This window comes from Natator depressus, chromosome 11 (genome assembly GCF_965152275.1).
Source record: "Natator depressus isolate rNatDep1 chromosome 11, rNatDep2.hap1, whole genome shotgun sequence".
NCBI lineage: Eukaryota > Metazoa > Chordata > Testudines > Cheloniidae > Natator > Natator depressus.
The window spans coordinates 9,199,220-9,215,704 of record NC_134244.1 but is presented as its reverse complement, the minus strand read 5'-3'; the positions used below and the strand labels follow the sequence as shown (position 1 = coordinate 9,215,704).

At 46.0% G+C, this 16,485-nt stretch overlaps 1 long non-coding RNA gene across 1 annotated transcript in view; it reads left to right on the top strand.

The window, feature by feature from the left end:
* The window catches only part of LOC141995750 (uncharacterized), a 46,827-nt gene extending 33,092 nt beyond the window's left edge, over positions 1–13,735 (top strand). Inside the window, exon 3 of the long non-coding RNA XR_012641396.1 lies at positions 13,671–13,735. This is a non-coding gene — a long non-coding RNA (uncharacterized LOC141995750). The remainder of the gene's footprint in view (positions 1–13,670) is intronic.
* The last annotated feature ends 2,750 nt before the right edge of the window (positions 13,736–16,485 follow it).

Here is a 16,485-nt window from a genome sequence, read left to right as displayed (position 1 = left end):
GTGTTCCAGGAGACGGATGGACACTTCCGGGCAGATGAGTCAGGGGAAGTTCAGGACGGGGAGTGTGTTGGGGTCAGTTGGCTAGTAGTAACCAAGGATGGTGGAGACCAGAACGTGGCTGTGGTGTAACAAGCAGGCTGCTGGAGTCGGTTGCTGAACCATGGGTGCTTAATACACAGACACTCAGTGCATGCTTATATGCTTATATGTAGCTCCGGACAGAGAGCTACAGCAGCAGGGCATTTTAAGGCACTTAGGGTTATAGGACAAGCGATGACACCACCTCTCACTGCTCTGGATTGCAACCGAAAAGGTGATGGGTGTGTTAAAAAAGCCAGACCTCAGACACAGTGGTGGATTAGCCACTGGGCCACTGTGCCCACAGGCCCCGGCCAATTGGGGGGGCCCCTTGAAAATTGGGTACTCCTGTGCCCTGACTGGCTCCGCCCACCTGGCACTCCTGACAGGGAGTGGGGTTGGAGTGCGGGGGCTTGCCCCATTCCCCTGCCCACCTGGCGCTCCTGACAGGGAGCAGGAGAAACCCCTGTGTCCCGACCCCGCTCCTGGCAGGAGCGCCGGGAGTAGCATGGGGGACTGCAGGCGGAAGGGGTGGGGGGGGCCCCCACTTGCTCTGACCCAGGGCCCCACAAACCTGTAATCTGCCTTTGCTCAGACACTGGACATTAAGAGGTTTACAAACCCTTCCAGTGAATAATTTGGAGCCAAAATCACATGCAGTGTTTGACTCTGCATAATTTTAGTGAGGCTGATGTGCAACTTGGCCGTTTTAGTTGAGTTTTTGTTCTGAGTCAACTTGGAATCAAATCAAGAGCAGTGGGTCTGATCCCACTCCAACTCTGAGAAAGGTTGAATTGAAACTCTGAACCTAATTTCTCAGTGTAGACCCAAGATCTGTTGAAGTGCCATGTTCTTTAGCTGGAGCATTTTCATCTGCTGTTTTGTACAACAGCCTTCAAAAACCCTGAGCTCCCACACCGATACAGCAATAATTCTTAAACTTACCTCTGCCTGGGTATTTCTCATGTTCCAAAGGTACCTTGTTCCCTAGAGTTAAAGCTGACATGAATCATCTCTATCGAGTATTCAAGGATTTTCCATCTGAAAAAATTAACTCACTTTTTAACCTTCAGATTTATAGAAACTTAATCATCTGCCACCACAACACCTTTGTTTTGGCTGACAGACAGATTGCTCTGATCCCTGACATAGTATAAAATATCCCCTCTCTGATACCTTCACAATGTTCTTTTCTAGCAGCCCAAGGATTGCAGTTTCTCTGCAAATTGTCACCATTTATGAAATTCCATCACCATCAAAGACCAAGCTCTAGCCATTATGTAACAATTTGAGGTGGGCCTGAAACAAAACCCAGATCTGAATACACCAGATCTTAAGGGCTCAGAATTCAGATCTGGACTTTGCAGTTGGTCCGTTTAGTTTAGTTGGCAGCCGGTATCAAGTGGAGTGCCCCAAGGGTCAGTCCTCGGGCCGGTTTTATTCAATATCTTCATTAATGATCTGGAGGATGGTGTGGATTGCACCCTTAGCAAGTTTGCAGATGACACTAAACTGGGAGGAGAGGTAGATACACTGGAGGGTAGGGATAGGATACAGAGGGCCCTAGACAAATTAGAGGATTGGGCCAAAAGAAATCTGATGAGGTTCAACAAGGACAAGTACAGAGTTCTGCACTTAGGACGGAAGAATCCAATGCACCGCTACAGACTAGGGATCGAATGGCGAGGCAGCAGTTCTGCAGAAAAGGACCTAGGGGTTACAGTGGATGAGAAGCTGGATATGAGTCAACAGTATGCCCTTGTTGCCAAGAAGGCCAATGGCATTTTGGGATGTATAAGTAGGGGCATTGCCAGCAGATCGAGGGAAGTGATTATTCCCCTCTATTCGACATTGGTGAGGCCTCATCTGGAGTACTGTGTCCAGTTTTGGGCCCCACACTACAAGAAGGATGTGGAAAAATTGGAAAGAGTCCAGCAGAGGGCAACAAAAATGATTAGGGGACTGGAACACATGACTTATGAGGAGAGCCTGAGGGAACTGGGATTGTTTAGTCTGCGGAAGAGAAGAATGAGGGGGGATTTGATAGCTGCTTTCAACTACCTGAAAGGGGGTTCCAAAGAGGATGGATCTAGGCTGTTCTCAGTGGTAGCAGATGACAGAACAAGGAGTAATGGTCTCAAGTTGCAGTGGGGGAGGTTTAGGTTGGATATTAGGAAAAACTTTTTCACTAGGAGGATGGTGAAACACTGGAATGCGTTACCTAGGGAGATGGTGGAATCTCCTTCCTTAGATATTTTTAAGGTCAGGCTTGACAAAGCCCTGGCAGGGATGATTTAGTTGGGGATTGGTCCTGCTTTGAGCAGGGGGTTGAACTGGATGACCTCCTGAGGTCCCTTCCAAACCTGATATTCTATGATTCATCTCTAAATTACGTGTAAACAACCTTCTCTGATCCAGTGACCCTACGTGTTTGAAATCTGGATGCGTTCTTTCTCTTTTAAAAATGCTCATATTGGGGAGACTACATTCCACAGCTACAAGAAAAGGCCAATCAATTATTAGCATTTATTACCTTTAGTATTGTGGCAGACAGAGGCCAGGAGCCCGTTGTGCTAGGCACTGTACAAACAGAGAACAAAAAGAAAGTCCCTGCTCCAAGGAATCTGCAGCTATAAGGAAAGATTCTTTAATTTAGTGTAAAATAAGCAGCTGTAGTCACCTACCTGTAAGGCCAATAACTTGTCCTGCCAGCCAACCAGCACCTACTGTGTTTTGGCTGCATGTGGTTTGGCTGTTACGAGCTGAAGAACAGTAAATCGGCAAGAACAAAACTTGCCTCACTTTGTGGAAGGTGAATTCATCAATATCCCAAATCCAGCAATGGAGACAACAATGAAGATTGCCCCAAACAGTGAATTCACCACACAGAGCCTCCATAGCTTCCCCAGACCTGGCTGTTATATCCTCCAGTAGGCATCTCCCACCAGCTTAGGACAAGAGAGCCTCTGAGAAACTTGTCTTCGATTTGTTAGGTGAATGTTAGTCTTCTTGAAAGAGACATGGCTGGCAAGCAAAGAATTAGATCCAAACTCCTCTATTCATTCACAGGCCAGATAGTCTGTAGGTGGTCATAGCTTAAAATCCCCCCTCCAATGACTGTAATTGAAAGACAAATGGCAGTGAAAGTAACTTACTGTCTGATCTGGGCTGACCCTGGGGTCATCACAGAGAAGGATGAGCCAAAGTCTTCTGTGCTTTAGGAAGTCAATATAGCAGGAAAGAAATGAAACCTATGAGTCAATCAGATGCTGTGTTAAAATGTACAGTACAGAAGGATTTGGTGACATGCAGAGAATGTTAATGAGCTGAGACTGCTGGCACACGCACACCATGATGGACACCTACATACCGAGGGAGAGAGTGCATGGTCCACTGGATTGGAATGCAGGAGCTGTATTACTGACCTGTTTGTCTTGGAAAAGTAATTGCCCCTCCTGCACCTTGTCAATGGAGACTGTAAAGCTCTTCAAAGCAGAGACTCTCTTACTGTGTATATGTACAGTGCCTAGCACAGCAGGGCTCCAATCTCGGTGAGGTCCTCTAGGAGCTACAATCATGATAATAGAACTCAAGACCTTTTGCTCCAAAATCATGGGGCCTCTGCCACTGGAGACAGAGGAGGAGTATTGAGGCTTTTATATCCCCATTACCAGACCCCCCTACCAAAAGGCGACTTAATCAGAAACACTTGGACTGACCTGACAGTCAACAGAAGGTGGCTCTTATCCACCCATCCTGTATACATGAATGGTGGCACCATTACTCTCTATCTGCCTCCAGTGATAGGCTGTTCTTGAACCAGGGGATGAGAGCGTTTATCCATTAAGATGCCAGGTTATATATGAATATGCTCTAGTCCAGGCTTGTACTTTATGTGGTGTCCAGGTACCTCAGCTGATGCTGTGTGTTTAATCCTTTAAAAACCCACCAGATTATTTCCCACCCCCCTCTCTATTTGACAGCCTCTCGCTATCTTACTTTTGGTTCAAAGTAGATGACAGAGTCCCAGGGAGCGCTGGGATCTTGAATATCATTTAAGGACCAAACAAGAAGTACCTCCAGTGACTGGTTTACATTTCAAAGAGCCCGTTTGTTTTATCTGGCAATTAGCATACATCCTCTGCAGAAAATGAGTCCATTAAAAAGACTGCGCTCCAAGCCAATCTCTCCCCTTTTAAATATGTTTTAAGTGCATGATTAATACACTTTTTCAGCTCCTGTCTGCAACTGCAGAGGGAGGTCAGGGAGCTGGTAAATGAAAGAAAATGGCTTCACTTGGCATTGACTGGGCTATTAATCACTGCCCATTTTCTATAAATCATGGCAGATGGCAGGAACTCGTGGGAAATGACACACTGTGCATGATGGGAATCAGACACTGGGAAGGGAAGAGGTCACTCCTCCATACACCATACCCAGTGGAGGAATGCCACTTTCACTGCACCTGTTTTTCAGCTCCATATGACAGTTATCTTCCCGTAAAACAGACCTGTAAAAGTTTGCAGGAGCCCTGGAAAATTCCCTGCATTCCATCTGTTACGGTGATCTGCCCATCCAGCAATGGCTCTGTTTCTCATCAGCTCACAAAGGCAGGGTCTATTAATGCTTGCAGCATGTGCTCAGAGTGTCATCCACTGGAGAGAAGGTGCATCAGGTAGCTCAGGCTACAAAGTTATAGCCACACTTAACACGCTGGATCAAAATTGTTAGCGATACATTTAATCAGATGGATAATTTGCGTTTCCTGTATAATAAAAGACAGTGGCGACACCTCTCATCACCAGTTGTTACATCATGTGAGCAGAAAGGCAAACACAGATGATGAATAGAATATAGAAACCTGAATAGCTAGAGGCAGAAAGAACTTACAATGATCTAACATTTTGACAGCACCTTTCCTTCAGATGGGCCCTAAAATGCGTTACGAGCTGTACTACCTCATCGTTATGAATTATGTAGAGCATTCTTTTTGCCCACCATTGAAATGCAGCCACCTTTGGGGTGGAGTTCGGGGGGGGGAGACAATATTTTAACAGCTCACCCACAGCAGTTTAGGGCTGGAAGTGCCTGAAAAAAGCATACCATACCCAGTTTGAAACTACCGGGCAGATTTAGGGAGGCAGAATGCGATTTCTGGCTGTCGAATGTGGATCCAAGCAAAAGACAATGAAATGCCAAAGGTGGGACCAAAGACTTTCACAGAGAGTTTATTTTCTGGGGTTTGCCTTTACTCTGCTGATGCTCTATTCTGCTCCTGGAGAACACCAGTCAGTCCCAGTGAAATGAATGGGAGTGACTGGTGTCGTGTTGAAGTGTTTGGTGTGGCTTTTCCCCTGAAAACAAATGAATAAATTGCTAATGTTTTTCCATTGGAAATATCACGTCCTCACGTCCCTGTCCTTCTGCTGGAGGATGGGACAGCAAAGAAAGCTCGTGTTAAGCAAATAAGGACTATTATTCCTATGTTCACCTAGCGGCCCACAAACCAGAGCTGCAGCTGACAGCCCTTTGCTCTGCATTGCTGGACAAAGGGTGTCTTTTTGAACTCTCCAGCACTCAGAACCATTACTAAACAGTAACAGCAGCTTCACATGTGGCAAAAGAAGTTGGAGGAACCAAATGGGTCTGTGACACATGGTGGTAACCCGAACTGTGGCTCTCCATTCCCTCAACGAAGGGAGAAGAGGATGCTGGTTCTTAGACTGTCACAGGCCCTGCCATTGGAAAGGTAGTGTTGGTCAGAAAGACTTACGTTGCAATTTCCCTTCTTACACAGGCAAAGATGGAGTAAAGGAGCTGCAAAGCAGTCATAAGGACCCCCAGAAAATAACCCCCACAACTGGGGGAGCCTCCCTTGAAGATGTCACCTTAGCATACAAGGTGTGCTGAAGGCATGTTAGGGCAAGCCAGGGAAGGGAAGAGGTATGGCTGGGTATTGCTACATAGTGGCTATTCTGCACTGGTGCAATGCCCTGTAGGGCCACTGAAGCCAGGGCATAGGTTAGGGTAGCCTTCAAGGCTGCTCTGTGCCAGGTGATAAATCAACCCCCAGTTGCTCCGATGGATGGTAAATGCAGGAATGAACTGGGGCCTATGGGCTGAGGTTTTCATTCCCCTGCCCACAGTCAGTGTAGAATGCATTTCCCACCCACTTCACCCAGGTGTCGGCTGTAACACCTGACTGACAAGCAGACTGCTGCCAAGATAAACCTTTTATTCTGAACAGAAGCTATTTACAGAAATTAGGTAACAAAACTACCCACAGCGCCCTGGCTGCAGCCTGTCACTGCTCTGTACAGGGCTTCTTTTGTTTCCAATCCCCAGCCATCTGCACAAGGGGCAGGGTGGGGGGAAATCAAGCCCTACAAACAGAATAATCTTGGCCTTAGGAGGACTGGAGAAGAAAAGCTATGGTCCAAGCTACTGCCTTGGTGCGTGACATCCCTCTCCAGATAAGCAAAATCAGGACCTGATCTGTCACTTATTAAAAAATGGGCAGATTGTCTGAAAGTGTCTGAGGCCATGGAGCTGTGAAGGGTGCATGCAAACATTGGTGTGTGCTTCACAGCTTGTCCTTACAATGGCATTCAGCATAGCTAATTCAAAACAGTGCGATCTAGTGGACGAGGGTGCTAGCCTTTCTGTCAGGAGACCTGGCCTTCATTTCCTGGCTCTGCTGTGTGACCTTGGGCAAATCTTGTCACTTTTCTGTGCCTGTTCCCCTCCTACCCTTTGTTTATTCAGGTTTTAAGTAATTTGAGCAGGTACTTTCTCTCCGCATGTGTTTGGAGAGTATCTAGCACAACAGGGGCCCCAATCGTGATTGGCACCTCTAGGTGCTACCTTAATACAAACACAATAATAACAGTAGTAGTATTCAGATGGGTAGAATGATTTTGGAGAGAAAATTTTGTAAGCAAACTGAAGACTCTGGCGGTTTAAGATTTATGAAACATTGTCCCCCTAAGTAGAAGTGGGTTGATAGTTCACTCCCTATCCAACTAACTACAGAGGCTGGATTGAGTGGTGCCATAAGCCATCAGAGGATATATGAGAAGAATAATTATGAAGGGCCTGGCCAAGCTGGTGATGGCAAGGTCTCCATGACATGGAAAGTATCTGGGGCATAAGAGAATCAGGGGGATCCCTAGAATGGTGAACCTGTGCACGGGTGAGACACAGAGAGCGTGGGGAAGAGGAGCTAGGCATATAAGAGAGAGAAAGGAATTGGACCTGCTGAGGAAGAAAAGGCCCAACGAGAGGAGAAAGGGGGACCTAGAGCAGTCCTGGAGGAAGGAATAACACATGACTGGAAAGCAGGCCTGACAGTAGAGCACAAAGTGGAGAGGGCCTGGTAGCTGAAGGAATGAGAGGGGGAGCTTGATGGAGGCCTTAAAATAGAAGCTGGCTAGCCCTGTCCAAAGCTGCCAACGTCTGCTTTTCCTCGACTGGCTGGGGAACTGCAGCATCAGCAGCAAGTGTAACCACTGGTGCATGTTGATCCCTAGAGAGATCTGTGAAGAAAACAAGGAACAGTGTTGACGGTTTCCAGAGACAGCTGCCCACACCTTTCACCTCAGGCCAAGGGTGCCTTGAGGTAGGTTTGAAGGTGTAGGAGGAAGAGACAAATAGGGGGTGAGCTTCCTGGAGGACATGAGGAAAGACTCCTGCTGGGGGAGGAGTTGAAATGAGAGGAGTCGGTAGCAAGGTCTCCCCCGACCAGCTCAGCTCTCCTGCTGTTGAAGGCCGCTATTGTTCTCCCATGCAGGCCCTTCCGTCCAGTCAATATACTTTTGTATTGAATCAAGATAGTTGCCACATAACTCCTGTTAAGGGCAATGGAGGCTGAGCAGCTACCTCCTCCCAGCATGCTTTGAATCTGCCTCCTGTGTGTGAGAGACTCCTCGGGTACTTTGCGTTCATGTTGCCTTCATTGTAGCTGCTCTGGAAAATCTGACACGATTGTTCGGGGCGGAGGATTGGTTCCATGAGCCCTTCCTGACTCCCGCCTCAGGCCTCAGAAGAGCCTAATATTTGTGTGTGTATGTGTGTTTTAACACAGCATCTGGTCTTCATTACACACAGGCTTTTCACATCCATAATTATACCATGAGGGGAGTTCCTGTCAAAGCCATAAAGAAAATTCTATTCCCAGCGCCCTTCCCCCCCGCCGCACTCTCCACCAGCCCTCCCCATAAAACTGGCAACAGTCGCTTTACAGACATACCAAGTTTGCAAAGAGAACACCTTGCATTTGGTCATTAACCCTTTGGGTGCTGAGCTGAAGCATTCGCTGGGCTGACAGTCGGAAAAGACTTGCTTTCTAATGGCTAAGGTCGCTCTGTGTTGCTCAGTGTTGCCCAGACTTTGGCCAGATGAGAGAGATGCTGGAAGCTTACCTGGAAACTGAAGGCTGAACCCAAACTGCTTAATATGGGGCAGAGAAATAAATTACTATTCTATTTTATACCCCCTGCCCCCGCTCCTGTTGTGCACTGTATAAACTACACAGAGTATAATTTACTTCCACCCATCACTGAAATACAACCCACTCTGGGGTAGCGCATGGCAGCTGTTTAACAACACACAGCAACACTACCTTACAGTTTAGGACAGGAAATTAAGAAGGCTATATCTGCAGGGGGAATTTAAGTAAGCAGAATATAATTACGTGAGTTGGAATTTGGCCATAACACTACGCCTCGGAACCATGCCATGAGAATGTTAACAACCACAAGTGGCTGCTACCCAGATGAAGTGGGAGTGTTACTCTCTGCAGGCTCCATCTTGAAGATGTGGACAGCTACAAGCCATGCTGCAGAACTCTGGGGCTCACATGTGTTTCCCAGGCCAGGCCTGTAGGAGGCAGGAAGGCACTGGGGGATTTTATCCAGATGCACAGCAGCGGACTTGGCATTTTTTCTGCTGAATAGCAAGAATTATGGAATTCAGATTAACCTCTGCTCTGCTCTGCCATTTATCAAACCCAGAGCCAGGACAGGAAGCAAACAAACAAAAAAAGGAACCATTTAGAAGCAAATCACCACACCTCAAAACACAGGGTGCAATTTTTTTCTCCTTTTACCACCCTCCTCAGTAAGCATATGTAATTCCTGTTTAAGAGAATTTACAGGGTGGGGGTTCAGGAATAGACACCTTGAACAGAGGTACAGTTTGAAGACTATGGAGGGAATGGGAGAATTAAGTTAATGTGGAGCAATGCAATGAAATACCCTCTAGCTAAAGCTCAGTGTTGATTTCCATGCACAGCGAATGTACTTCTTTTTTTCAAGAGTAACACAAGGAGCAGGGGGTGATAAAGTTTAATGCAGCTTTAGATGAGGATTAGAAATTCTTTCCTTCCACTAGGTGGCATGGAGGAGCTTGTTTGAAGATCATTTCTCCCCCACTGATAATACTTTACGCAATTGAGAAAGGAAAAAATCATATACAACCCTTTCTGCCTTAGCATTTGTTTTTGCAGAGATGGCAGCAGAACCAAATAAACTACACATGCTACTTCAAATCATGTAAGTGAACCAGGAAAATGCGTAATGAAATAATCCTCCAGTCTCATTGCACTGAACAGGGTGGGAGCAAAGCTGTTGATGAGAGCAAAGGATGAAATGTGAAAGAGACAAGAGTGCTGAGCTGTCACCCTAGGGGTGGGCTTGCGCTCCATGGCACCAGCTCCCAGCGCTGCCATTAAAGATGCTCGTTTGTTTTGTCCGTTGCAAGTATTTTATGAGCCTTTACTGATTGGTCTTCAGAAATACGGTATGAAACGGTGGTGCCTGTTAAATTATAAAAGAAAAAAAAAACACCCATACACTGATTGCAGGAGGGCCTTACATCGCCATAAGTTGTTTCCAAAGTGGTGAGCCCAGAGCTGCATAATGGCATGTCATCCAAATTGCTTGATTAACATGCTTGAGTGCATTTATAATTCTCACATAAATTAACTCCTCTTTCCTCACTTTGCCCCCTCTCCACTGCTCAAACTAATTTGCATTGTTTATTATTTTCATCATTTGTTTATGGGAATGCGGACTTGCAAATGGAACCCTGTCACCCTGAGGAGCTGACACTCACTGCTGAGGGACCACTCCCACTTTGCTCTTATGCCCCATACCAGCTACAGGGCACATTGGCTTCCTAGGTGAAGGTGTGATCTGGGGTTCTTTCTGCTCCTCAACTCTCACCAGGCCCTCAGCTTGATAAGGGAAGCAAAGGGACACAAGGAGAAATCTGTGGCCAGCAGAGTTAAGGATGATAAGAAATTTTTAAAATATATTAGGAACAAAATTAATCCTGATAATGGCATTAGTCCATTGCTAGACGTAAATGGTATAATTATCAATAATAATGCAGAAAAGGCAGAAGAAGTCAATAAATATTGCTGTTCTGAATTTGGAGGAAAACAGATGATATATGATGATGATAATACTTGGAAGGTGTTAAACCAAAGGTACTAAAGTCAGACATTTTAAAATTAGCTAAATTGAAGCCAAGCATTTTAAAAGAGCTGGCTGAGGAGCTTCCTGGACCATTAATATTCATTTTCAATACATTTTGGAACACTGGGAAAGTTCCAGAAGACTGGAAGAAAGCTAAACTTGTGCCAAAACGGGCAAACGGGATGACACAGGTAATTATAGGCCTGTCAGTCTGATATCAGTCCTGGGCAAGATCATTCAGTAGCTGATATGGGACTCAATTACTAAAAACTTAAAGGAGGGTAATGTAATTAAATGCAAATCAACATGGGTTTTTGGCAAATAGATCCTTACACCACCACAAAGTAAATAATTTCATTGTCTGTATTTACACCGCACTCGCAGTTTCATTTTTACTGCTGGCGTGGGGATTTCATCAAAGGATTCAAATCCAGGGCTCATCAGGCTTACTTACAGCACGTGCTGGAAATGGAAAATTCATAGTGAAGTGACTTTGCAGCATATTCTCCATTTGGCCTGTTAAAAACCAAAGCAGCAGCAGTTCTGATGGGACATGTGTATGCAGCTTAACTGCAGTTACAGGTTTACACGCAGCCCGTGTGCTGACTTGGCTTTCCAGCCAGTAACTAATGCACTGAGCTCTCCCTTTTGGAGTCTGATGTAGCAAAGCCATTTCTGAATACAAGGAACTTCCATAAGTTGCCATGCAAAGTTGTTTGTGGGCCCTGCATGATTACTGGTGGTGGGTGAATCCCCAAAGGCTCTGTGTTTGGCTAAGCATTAGACCTCCAACAACATGAGACTAGACGTCTTGGAAGGAAAGGCCGTCTCATGAGATTCCTGGTGCTTCCACTCCCAGACAGCAATACCACCAGAACAGCTTCTCTTGGGGTGACCTGAGCTGCAGTCAGGAAATGCAAAGTTGGGTGAGAATGAGCGAAATCCATATGTAACTGCAATCTGGTTTCTCTCTAGGAAACTGTGTGCTTCTGTGTGACGTGTAGCTGTCAGGAGACCAGCTCCCTTCTCTAGCACAGCTAACCTGTTTATTTCCCCTCCTTAGCAGAGACAGAGCCATTCTGCAGCGTTGCATGGGGGAGGTGTGGGTTGGGGAGAAGAAGAGTGGAAGTTCTCTGCAAACTAGTTGTGAATCAGTTGTAACTATTGCTTAAAAACAAACAAACAAACAAACAAAAAACCTGAAAATTTAAGGGCCCAGTTCTGCTCATGCTGAGTTCAGTGAGAGCTTTGGCAGATGGTTAGCCAGTTCATAGAATCATAGAAGATTATGATGGTTGGAAGAGACCTCAGGAGGTCATCTAGTCCAACCCCTGCTCAAAGCAGGCCTGTCAACTAAATCATCCCAGCCAGGGCTTTGTCAAGCCGGGCCTTAAAAACCTCTAAGGATGGAGATTCCACCACCTAGGTAACCCATTCCAGTGCTTCACTACCCTCCTAGTGAAATAGTGTTTCCTAATATCCAACCTAGACCTCCCCCACTGCAACTTGAGACCATTGCTCCTTGTTCTGTCATCTGCCACCACTGAGAACAGTCTAGGTCCATCCTCTTTGGAACCCCCCTTCAGGTAGTTGAAGGCTGCTATCAAATCCCCCCTCACTCTTCTCTTCTGCAGACTAATAACCCCAGTTCCCTCAGCCTCTCCTCGTAAGTCATGTGCCTCAGCCCCCTAATAGTTTTTGTTGCCCTCTGCTGGACTCTGTCCAATTTGTCCACATCCCTTCTGTAATGGCGGGACCAAAACTGGACTCAATACTCCAGATGTGGCCTCACCAGTGCCGAATAAAGGGGAATAATCACTTCCCTCGATCTGCTGGCAATGCTCCTACTAATCAGCCCAATATGCCATTGGCCTTCTTGCCAACAAGGGCACGCTGCTGACTCATATCCAGCTTCTCATCCACTGAAATCCCCAGGTCCTTTTCTGCAGAACTGCCGCTTAGTCAGTCGGTCCCCAGCCTGTAGTGGTGCATGGGATTCTTCCATCCTAAGTGCAGAACACTGCACTTGCCCTTGTTGAACCTCATCAGATTTCTTTTGGCCCAATCCTCCAATTTGTCTAGGTCAGTCTGGACCCTATCTCTACCCTCCATCGTATCTACTTCTCCCTGCACTAGTGCAAATACCCCCTTCTGCTTATGCAAAACTCTAGCCTTTTGAAACTGGTTACCTGAAAGCCAAGATCAAAGGCCCCAGCTGTGTAAAGAAATGGCTGATCTACTCAGTCTCTGTACTAGTTCTGGATCTAAGATGGATGAATTAATAAGGCCTGGGAAAACCCAGTTCTGAGTTTTGAAGGACTGACTCCTACCAGAGCCCTAGGCTAGGGTGGGGGGTGACCTATGGTAAGCTTTTTAGCAGGCATGCAGGTTCTTTTATTGTCTTAATATGTTTTCTTTGTAATGCTTTTACCTTAAGATTAAATGTGCTTGCTGAGAAGGACCTGTTTGGTAAGTGCTGGCAACTACACTGGTTGCAGCCTTCAGAGAGAAAGCAAAGTGCAGGGACTGGCCTGTTTAGGCAATCTGGCTTGCTGGAGATGTCACAGTGGAATCCAGGGAGCTGTGCACCCTTAAAACCCCCATCAAGAAGGGGTGAGACGCGGGTCTCTGCCCAAGAGACGTGATTCTGGGAGCCAGAAATCTTTTAGTGGGTACCCTCGAGGGACCCTGGAGGGGGAATACAGGTGCAGTTATCTGTGAACTGTGACAATAGTCACGGTCTTGATCACCCTCATGTACACACTAGGCATCTGTGATAATAAGAACAAAGAAACTAAATTGAGTTTCCTGATTTTCTTTGCACAACAGATTAAATTACATTTTCTTGTAACTGCATATAATGTAGCTCAGACCTTTGGGGAATGTAAGAATGGGTTGCAAAGTTTTATTATGCATTTAATTTTGTTTTCCTCCAGAATTGCTGGCTGGAGTCAAAACTCAGTCTATCTGCAGCCTGTGCTGCAGAGCTGCAAGTGACTAAAATAGCTAGAAATCAGTTTAATCGATTCGTAGATTGTGATACTGTTTCAGATACTGTTTGCAAATTATCTGAAAAAAAAATCAAGCCCTGTATTCTTGTATTAAATTTGCCAGATCACCTGCATGACTTGAGTTTGGAGGATCCTGGAGCACATGGTGAGCTGGGAAGTTGCAGGTCCAGAAAGACTAACGCCAGCCAAATGTTATTCAGAACCTTTATGAAACAAGAGTGTCATTAGCAGGACTGAAAGATGCCATGTGAGACTGTGCCAGATGGATATGCAGAACTGGGAGCTTTGCATTTACCTTTAAACCAAAGGAACTGTTCCATCTCGCAATGACTTTGGGAAAGTTCTGTGCAGCAAAGGGTACAGGCTGAGGCAAAATTGCAGATTCCTGTAACCTGTGATTGCATTGCACTGTGTATTATGGGAAATAAATTGCTAGACCAGCTGATCGTCACTTATTGTACATCTCATTTAATGGGTAGAGGCCTGTGTGCATTCGGTGGTTTTTTTTGGCAGGGATGTAATTACACGATGGAGCTGCACCATTGCAAATGCCTAGTGTAGATGCATCTGGACCAGAATACAAAGGGTCTTGGAGACAGGGTAGGCTTCAGTGGTGGAAAGGACATTTTACATTGGTACTGCGCATCTGTGCTAGGGGGTGTGCATCGGCGTAACTACCATGTGCAACCCCCCCTCTTCCCCAGTGTAGAATGGGCCATGGGGTTTGCAGCCCAGTAACATAGTTCCCTTTGTAGCCATGTCCCTGCTCTAAAAGTGATGCCAATTCACCTGTATTCTTCTGCAGAGGGCCTGCACAGAGCCGATGAACTGCTTGAGTCCTACTTAGACCCTGGCCTTGCCCCTCTCCCAGACACTAACTTGCCTTATTTCCCACTCGTGTCAGGCCTATCCCTGCCTCCTGCTGGGAAGCATCACCGAGTGGGAGAGAACCAGCACAGTGTCAAGCAGCAGCTGTACACAGAGTGGCTGAGAAGCAAGCGGCTCCCTGCCCACAGAGGAAGTGGCAGCCAATGGTTCTGGGGGAGAGCAAGGGAGGCAGGATACGCTTCTGGTTCAGGGCCCGCCGGAGAGGGGATGGAGCAGAAAGGAGAGGAGGAAGGGAGAGGAGGTGGAAGATTTAACTGGGCTTCCACCCCTCACTTTAGAACCTGAAGGGTAGGAACATTGCAATTCTAAGGGCTAATCCTCCCTGACACCACAGCTGTTCAAATCTGAACCCCGATAACCTGTCCAGGAACACACAGCACTGGGTTCCACACTGAACAAGTATGGTGGGGCTCATGCCCAGCTGTTCGGCCAGTCCAAATGCCCAGGGAAGATTCACAGCAGGAGCCTGATCCAGAACCCATTCAACTCAATGGGAGTCTTTCCATTGACTAAAACAGGCTTTGGACCAAGCCTAAGCTAGTAAAGTGAAATGTATCCCTTCCCTGAAGAGTTTATCATCTAAGAATTGAGGTGTCATCACCATAGAAAAGGAATTCAAAACAATGATACAAAAGAGAAAGCGTGTGTATGTGTGTGCATGCCAGAAAAGGGTGGCTGCAGCAAGGTATGAAATGTTTTACATTGCCAGGTCCTTTTCAAAAACTCACAATCATTAATTTCACACACACAAAAACTGCAATTCGTTATGTTCTGGTGGGGGAGTAAATATCCATATGTTGTTTGGCAGCTCACATTTCTAATTAAAAATAATAGCAATAATCATTACAAACCCAAACCTGCTGGCCCTAACCTTTCTTCCCCCTTCGGTGAATGTATCCAGCTGGCCCTGGACCAGAAGTGCTATTCCCCAAAAGAGTCTTTCCACCGTTTATTCATAATGTACAGCACCGACAAGTGCCTCCAATTCTCCAGTTACTTACACACTAACGAACATCTGCTAATGTTTCTTGCAAGTTCAAGGACTTTGTGGGCAGACTGTAGACTAGGGATTTACTTTCTGTGTGTACCTGAAAAATGTATATATATGCACATACCCAGAGAAACATTGTAACTTCTAAGCCAACATCCACTCCTTTGTAAATGCACTAATTTCAATGGTGACCACTGCTTTGCAGTAGCACTAAACGCTTCCTCACTGTTCCTATGGCTTTTCAACTGATTACTCTAGATGTTTGAATCCCTGTCTTGTGAGGGGGTCTCCAACTGAATGCAAATGTTTCTTGGACCACTGTAAGAATAGGGCTGATGGAGTCCAGTTTTTAATATGCAAGTCAGGGTGTGCTCAGCAGAGAGCCCTTGGCTGTGGAGTTTGCTAGTACTGAAGATTTTGAAATCTTCAGATCACAGGCCAAGATCCTGCTTTCCCGGCAGGCATTCCCATCAACAGCTAAACTGTACCTCACAAATTTTTTTTAACACATTTATCCGCACAACACTCCTGGCAGTGTTATTATCCCCATTTTACAAATGGGGAACTGAGGCAGAGAGAGGCTAAGTCCCTTATCCAGGACTTAGATCCTGTAGAAGAGCACAGAATTGAACCTTGGTCTCCTAAGTCCTAGGGTAGTGCATTAATTGCTGGACCATCTGTCCTAAAACAATAGTTAGTGAGATGGAATTTTTGTTATCTCAGCTTTTTCCTGGTAGTCTTGTATTCCTGGAAATGCTTTGTAGATAGATGGCCAAATTCAACCCTGACATAAGTCAATGGAATTGCACCAGGTGAAAATTAGGGAAGAATTTTGCCCAATCTCCAAACAAGCAACAAATACATTTTTGAAGGATTTTTTGTTTGTTTGTTTGTTTACATTGGCACCTTAATTATGCTATTGCGCTCAACGTATATCATTACCACTTGAGCTGTGATTTAATCAGATCCAATAAGCTGAGCAAGGCCTGGGGGCATGAAGGGATATAACAAATCCATGGCTGCATGCATACAGACATCT